At 41.4% G+C, this 8,503-nt stretch overlaps 1 non-coding gene across 1 annotated transcript; it reads right to left on the bottom strand.

The window, feature by feature from the left end:
• Window positions 1-7,798: 7,798 nt before the first annotated feature.
• LOC119948604 lies at window positions 7,799-7,936 on the bottom strand. Its single transcript, XR_005456989.1, has one exon. It is a non-coding gene; the product is annotated as a small nucleolar RNA SNORA7 (small nucleolar RNA).
• Between the last annotated feature and the right edge of the window lie 567 nt (window positions 7,937-8,503).

Raw genomic sequence — 8,503 nt, 5'->3', positions numbered from 1 at the left:
CAATATTGGAACCACTAGGCATTATGAAACACAGAAATTAGAAAACCCCGTGTGCTAATAATAATAATGATGGTATTTGTTAAGTGTTTACTATGTGCCAAGCACTGTTCTAAGCTCTGGGATAGATACAAGCTTATCAGGTTGTCCCACGTGGGCCTCACACTCTTAATCCCCATTTTGCAGATGAGGCAACTGAGGTACAGAGAAGTTAAGTGACTTGCCCAAAGTCACACAGCTGACCAGTGGTGGAGCGGAATTAGAACTCATGACCTCTGACTCCCAGGCTGGTGCTCTTTCCACTAAGCTACGTTGCTTCTCTAGATCATGCTTTGGAAGTCCTCACACAAATAGACATGCAAATATGAACCATTTCTCTGAATCAGTCAAAAACCTAGAAGATTGATAATCTGTTGCAGAAAACCAAGGTGCTATACAAATCCACCCCTAGAAAATCCCTTATACAACCAAGGATATCCAGTAAGATCACGGAGATGATTGCGGTCACTGAATTCTCTCCTCAAGCAGCACAGTATCCAAGGAGGCAAGGATAGACAAGAAGGTTGAAAATGAAATCATTCATTCGATCATATTTATTGAGCGCTTACTGTGTGCAGACCACTGTATTAACAAGAAGGATAGTGTGACCTTTGGAAGATGGTCAGAGTGTAGCACCAAACAGGCATCGAGATTCAGACCACATTAAAGGGAGAGAGAGCAAATTGTAGTGGGTGAGCTTTTGTATAGGTTGTGAGACTTGGATCGATTATGAAACATCGCATTCGACTTCCAGAGCAGTTCTTCCATGGCCACCTATGTGTAATATTTATCATTAGGTGGGAATACAGGATCATAAATAACAATGCCCTTGAAACACAGTCAATCTATCTGCCCAGAAGTAATGCTTGTCTGTCATATCACACCTCTAAGTAGGACACGTGACAGAAGTAGGACAGGTTGACAGAAGGATAGCCATACTGTTACTCTAGGGTAAGCCGAAATGGGATAACTGTAAAAGGGCAGAAGGAAGAAATGACTTTAAGGCACAACAAAGCCAAACCTCAAAAGCCATGGAATCAATCAATCAATCAATCAATCAATCGTATTTATTGAGCGCTTACTAAGTGCAGAGCACTGTACTAAGCGCTTGGGAAGTACAAATTGGCAACACATAGAGACAGTCCCTACCCAACAGTGGGCTCACAGTCTAAAAGGGGGAGACAGAGAACAGAACCAAACATACCAACAAAATAAAATAAATAGGATAGAAATGTACAAGTAAAATAAATAAATAAATAAATAGAGTAATAAATATGTACAACCATATATACATATATACAGGTGCTGTGGGGAAGGGAATACCAGTGGACAGCTGGTAAACAGTTGCAGAAGGCAGATCAGTCTGGCATTATGCAATTGGAAACACAGTGACAGTTTTGGAGCAAAGGTTTCAGGAATATTGGGACACCAAGAGGTAGAAACAACGACAAAAAAAACAGTAATGTGATGTGTAATGAGCAGGATGAGCATGGCAGTGCTCAGAAAGCTTATCATTTATTTCTACCAGCAGCGCTACTTTTTTTAAAAATAGTATTTGTAAAATCTAATTGAACAAATGCAGACTGAATAGCCTTGTACCTCAGACTGGCTGCTCCACCCGTTGATTTTGCTTGAGTTAAATGTTTGCACTGATACTAAGGTGTAGAATTGTCAAATCAGTCAATCAATTGTATTTATTGAAGCATGGGAAGCAGCAGGTGCTGACTGAGCCCCTTCCTTCCTCTCCCCCTCGTCTCCCTCTCCATCCCCCCCATCTTACCTCCTTCCCTTCCCCACAGCACCTGTATATATGTATATATATTTGTACATATTTATTACTCTATTTTACTTGTACATATCTATCCTATTTATTTTATTTTGTTAGTATGTTTGGTTTTGTTCTCTGTCTCCCCCTTTTAGACTGTGAGCCCACTGTTGGGTAGGGACTGTCTCTATATGTTGCCAATTTGTACTTCCCAAGTGCTTAGTACAGTGCTCTGCACATAGTAAGCGCTCAATAAATACGATTGATTGATTGATTGATTGGTGTAATAATAATGGTGGTATTTGTTAAGCACCTACTATGTGCCAAGCACTGTTCTAAGCGCTGGGGGGATACAAGGTAATCAGGGTTGTCCCACATGGGGCTCACAGTTTTAGTCCCCATTTTACAGATGAGAGAACTGAGGCCCACAGAAGTTAAGTGACTTGCCCAAGGTCACATAGCTGACAAGTGGCAGAGCCGGGAATCGAACCCACGACTTCTGACTCCCAAGCCCGTGCTCTTTCCACGGATTCAGTACCTGTTCTCCCCCCTACTTTCTCCGTGAACTTCAAGTGGAATCCTGTATTTACCCCAGCACTTGGTACACTGCTTGAAATATAGTAAATGCTTAATAAATACTATTATTATCATTATCCTCATCATTAATAAAAGCAACAGTGATCTGCAGAACAGAATTGGCTGCCTAGCCGCACATCAGCGGAAAGTAATACAAGAATGACGTATTTATTTTTCAGCCAAAAGCTTAGCTCTGGCTGTACGTACAGCCAGTACAACTGGCTAGTACCTGTAGCATGCCTCCAGCAGTACAAGTCTTGAGCGTCTTCTTTCAGCAATGCATTTGTAAAGTGCCCAAGCTTGTGCACTTTGAATTAACTCATTGTTAGATGCCGATGCAGGGCTGGTTAGCCTTCAAAATTATACGGATGCATTTTTAAATATCTAGCTTTAAAATGTAAAATTTAGCTGGGAAATCTCCTAGAGGGAAACCCGAGATTCCTTGTTAATGGGCCTATTTGGTTTTAATTAGTGTTAAGCTCTACACATCTCCTCCAAGAGGCCTTCCCAGACTGAACCCCCTTTTTCCTCTCCTCCTCCCCACCCATCCTGCCCTACCTCCTTCCCCTCCCCACAGCACCTGTATATATGTTTGTACAGATTTATTACTCTATTTATTTTACTTGTACATATCTACTATTCTATTTATTTTGTTACTGATGTGCATTTAGCTTTAATTCTATTTGTTCTGACGACTTGACACCTGTCCACATGTTTGGTTTTGTTGTCTGTCTCCCCCTTCTAGACTGTGAGCCCATTGTTGGGTGGGGACCGTCTCTATATGTTGCCAACTTGTACTTCCCGAGCGCTTAGTACAGTGCTCTGCACACAATAAGCGCTCAATAAATATGATTGAATGAATGAATGAACTCACCCCTATTTTAAAGAGTTGATATGTTCAGGAAGGTGGAAAGGGGAGAAGAACAGAACATGGTTCCAAGGGATGATCTGTGAGGCCCTTGTCCCATACAAGCCGCAAATCGGAATTCACATGCCCTTAAAAATAGAGCTGAGTTGAGCTCAATTCGTTGGAGGAAATACCCTCATTAAAATGATTCAGGATCCTTTTAAGGCTCCTTGAAATCTGCCCCTAACCATGTTGCGTTTTGATGGGTCATCATTTTCTCTACATCTATGAAGTTTCCTTGCAACTGCAAACCTTCTTAAAATGTTCAGGATGAAAAATTTGATTTGTTCCAATTGAATATCAGGTAAATCAGCTTTTCAAATTGCTACTCCTCTGGAGTAAGTAAGACTGTAGGTTAGGAAAATGGAAAAGAATGCTGATTGTGTACTTTCTGTCACTGAGCAGAAGACAAACTTGTAAAAGAAAATGTTGCAGGTCGATGGATATTTAGCCAAGTCAGTTCTCCTGTTACTTGGAGGTCGCATTCTTGAAGAACCCAGTATTGAGGAGAAATCCCACTATAGTATTCACACTGTACCCAATACTATGTGTGTATGAACTACCATTTCTTCTGACATCACATGTTCTATCCAGACAGGTGTGAGTTGTTAGAAGAACAGTCCCTAATTAAGTCAGTGTGTTTTATCCAGAGAGCATAATGAAAACACATGTTATGGCAGAGCTGCCAATGTACTGATTTGCAAGGTTGGAATAACAGCCTATCAGCTAATTCTACTTCATATTTTTAAGAACACAATTTTAACTGACCACCCCAATGCCCTGAATTTACTGGCCTTGGAAATCAAGAAGCTCTGTGAAGCAGATGAGGTTGGTCAACATGGCCATGCCTGAGACACCTGCACAAACACTGGACTCTTCTAATCTCATGAATGAATACGGGGGTGGTCAAGTGCAGACCATGAGCGATTACTCATTTTCTGATTCCTTAGGATGGCTTGTAGAAAAGAAGGTTAAACCCATTTTTTATTCTTAGCACTAGAAACCTAAATAGTTAAAAAAGATTTTAGGAAGTTCTGCACTCAGTAAGCACTCACTCAATACTATTGATTGATTATCTCTCCTTTTGATTTTTTTATGGTATTTGTTCAGTGCTTACTATGTGCCAGGCCCTCTCCTAAGCACTGGGGTAGATACAAGGTAATCAAGTTGGACACAGTCCATGTCCCACATGGGGCTCACAGTCTTGACCCCCATTTTGCAGATGAGGTAACTGAAGCACAGAGAGGTTAAGTGACTTACCCAAGGTCACCCAGCAGAAGAGTGGCTAAGCTGGCATTAATAATAATAATGATGGCATTTATTAAGCACTTACTATGTGCAAAGCACTGTTCTAAGCGCTGGAGAGGTTACAAGGTGATCAGGTTGTCCCACGGGGGGCTCATAGTCTTAATCCCCATTTTACAGATGAGGGAATTGAGGACCAGAGAAGTTAAGTGACTTGCCCAAAGTCACACAGATGACAAGTGGCGGCGCCGGGATTAGAACCCATGACCTCTGACTCCAAAGCCTGTGCTCTTTCCACTGAGTCACACCAGGTCCTTCAGGCTCCCAGGTCCTTGGTCTATCCACTAGGCAACTCTACTTCTCATGCTGCTTTATATGAGACTTCTGGTTTTGACTGCAGTAGATAATTCATTGTTCCAGTACACACTGAGACCAAATGCAGGAAAGGTCTCTACTTTCATTCATTCATTCAATCGTATTTATTGTGCACTTACTGTATGCAGAGAACTGTACTAAGTGCTTGGGAAAGTATGACATAATATAATAGGCCCATTCCCTGCCCACAACGAGCTTACAGTCTAGAGAGGGAAAAGTCACCTATTTTCACCCATCCTTAATCCAGAAGTCTGAAAGAAAATGGCATTCAGAAACTTCATTTACTAAGCCATTCCAGTGTTTAACAACCATCACTTTCAGGAATTCTCCTTATCCTTCAGGTCACTGACTTAATTTACTTCTTTACATCCCTTAGTGAAATCAACTTGTTTTATATAGAAAATCAAGTCAAACCCTTAATCTTATATAAGTTGTCAAAACCTTCCAAGTGCAGGGCTTCAATTTAATTAATAGGTGTCTTTGGAAGGACAAGGGAAATAATGGGTTTGACCCAACAGTCTTTTATTAAAAATAATAATCATAATAATAATAGTATTTGGTAAGCACTTACTATGGGCCAGGGACTGTACTGGGGTAAAATAATCAGGTTGGTCACAGTCCCCGTCCCACGTGGGGCTCACAGTCTGAATCCCCAATTTACAGATGAGGAAACTAAGGCACAGAGAAGTTAAGTAGCTTGCCCAATGTCACACAGCAGACAAGTGGCAGGGTCAGGATTAGACTCCAAGTCTTCTGATTCCCAGGCCCATGCTATTTCCACTAGGCCTCACTGCTTCTCTAGCTAAAGATGTCAAACAACACAATAAGTACTTAATGAGTTCCTCAGGCTCCTGAGTCAATGTAGGCTCCAATATCTTGTCAACAACCACAGTTCATTACTTTGCCGTTTGCCTTTCCTCTTGTAATCCTTCATTCCTGTTTAGCTAGAAGCTTTCATTCAGTTAAGAATCTGTCACAGAGGTGGGGCATTTTAGAGAAAAATCAGGTATTAAGGCACGATTCCTATAGAAACTTTCACTGCCTGATAATTGTGCCTGGGGAAAAGTGTGCAAATAACTTTTGATTGGACATAGCATTAAGACATACAAGGAGATGAGTGTATGCAGCCAGCACTTTCTGTACCAAATGTGGTTAAGGGCAGAATTCCCTCTGCTTGTCCTAAACTTGTGTCTACTGTTTGATTAAGAGGATGATTCATCAGTAATCTTGCTGTAAAATGGATTACCTATTTAAAGTATTTAAAAACACAGATTCTATTGCCGTGCAGAAAAAAAAATGTTCAGCCATGTTAAATTTAAAAGTCAGCAGAATGGGAATGAATGCTGATTTATTCTTATATTTCATCTGAAATTTACACTGCTGCCTATTTTATCCTTGGTTTTCCTCTTGCTCCCATTATTTATAAATCGTTTTTGTCTGTCTCCCCCATTTGATTATGAACTTCCTATGCTTCTTTTGTGCTCTACCAAGTGCTTAGTATAGAACTCCAGCGTGGTCTAGTGGCTAGTACATGGGCCTGGAGTCAGAAGGACCTATGTTCTAATCCCGGCTCTGCCACATGTCTGCTGTGTGACCTTGGGTAAGTCACTTAACTTCTCTGCTCCTCAGTTCCCTTAAGACCATGAACCTTATGTGGGACAGGGACTGTGTCCAATCTGATCATCCTGTATGTAACCCAGCACTTAGAACAGTGCCTGGCACATAGTAAACGCTTAACAAGTACCATTACCATTATTACAGTCAATCAGTGTTTAGTAATTAAGATGCACTGATTGATTATGTGGAGAAAAATGTTCATATGATATGATTTTTCAGAGTGAGAATATTTGTTCGATATGTTTATTTATACATCCACCCCCACCAGCTAAGAGATCCTTCTTCCCCAACCATCTCTGCCCCAAACACGCAACTGCTGCTGCTTGCCTATTACCAGCTTCATGTGTAGTCAGTCATGATAGGATACCTGCCACGTAGTCCTGCAATGGGTATTGGGCCATAGCCAGGGGCCTGTACACATTCCTCTCCTGTGCTCATGCTTCCTGCTGAAACAAAAAACAAACAGACAGAAAAACCCTGAAGATATGTTTGCATTTTTGTTATCATTTTTAAATTAGATCTGGCTGTTAGACACTTCTCTGTCTATCAATCTCAGAACCCCCCATCACTGCTCCTGCCATGGACTTATGCCATTCTCCATGTCCCCCACCTCCAGGAGCACCTCTGAATCCATGGTATGGTGGGCATCAGGAAAATGTTAGCCCATATATTAGCCCAAAGCATATAGTGCTTTGCACACAGTAAGCCCTCTATAAACACCGCAGATTGATTCTATGTCTGGGAATTCATCTCTGATTTCTCCTGCCCTTGGGGTGGGAGTCCATCTCCCCCCACCCCAAATAGTTTCTCTTTGCTCACATCCTTTGTCGATTATTTTTAATCCATGAAAGTACTCACTAGTAGTTCCCTTTGGCTGTTCTCTCCCTAAAATGGAAGAATAAATAAAGGAAAAAAACAAAGCTAATCATTTTTTTCAAAATATTTCATGCTCAACTATATATATGTGTGTATATATATATATATATATATATAGTTTTCTCCAACTTGCTATTTTAATTTTTAGTTCAGGCCACTTCATCTTCCTAAACTTGTCTCTGACCTTGTCTTATGCTGTTGAGTCATTTCCAACCCATAGCAACTCCATCGACACTCTCTTCCAGAACACTCCACTCTCCATCTGCAATGGTGCTGGCAGTGTATCCATAGAGTTTTCTTGGTAAAAATTATGGAAGTGGTTTACCATTGCCTCCTTTCACACAGGAAACTTGAGTCTCCACCCTCGACTCTCTCCCATGCCACAGCAAAGGTAAGTTTTGACTTGTAGCAGATGGCCTTCAACTCGCGAACCACTGCCCAAGCTAGGAATGGAATGGGTATGCCTCTGCTTGACTTTCCCTCTTGTAGTTGAGACTGGTAGAGTACTGAAAACTCTCCAGGTGTGATCCTGAGAGAGTGTCTCTGACCTAGTGAATAGTTTATATAAATCTGATCTCAGATGAGGAAACATGTCAGTGCAGCAATAATTAATTGGGATTCCAGTATGAAACACCAACCAATTAACCAAGTGGTGACTATCTTGGTAGGGTTAGAAGTTCTGTCACAGCCTCCTGTTGTGTGCCACTGGGAGGTAATGGCTCACCTTATGTCCACTTGGGACATGGAGACCATAGCTTACCTCCATCTCTTCTCCTTAGAATACTTTCTGATCTCAATTTTGCCAACTAGGTACACTTCTGATTCTCCTCCTACCTGTCTAACTCTTCTCTCTCTATTTCTCTCCTGGCTCTTCTTCCACCTCTCATCACCTAACTGCAGACATCCTGCAAGACTCTATAATAATACTAATTGTGGCATTTGCCAAGTGCTTACTATGTGCCAGGCACTGTACTAAGCACGGGGGTGGAAGCAAGCAAATCAGGTTGGACACAGTCCCTAAATGGGGCTCAAAATCAAAATCCCCATTTTTCAGATGAGGTAACTGAGGCACAGAGAAGTTAAGTGACTCACCCAAGGTCAAACAG

This window comes from Tachyglossus aculeatus, chromosome X4, assembly GCF_015852505.1.
Source record: "Tachyglossus aculeatus isolate mTacAcu1 chromosome X4, mTacAcu1.pri, whole genome shotgun sequence".
NCBI lineage: Eukaryota > Metazoa > Chordata > Mammalia > Monotremata > Tachyglossidae > Tachyglossus > Tachyglossus aculeatus.
The sequence above is the reverse complement of the archived record's forward strand: the minus strand, read 5'-3'. Positions and strand labels throughout refer to the sequence as shown.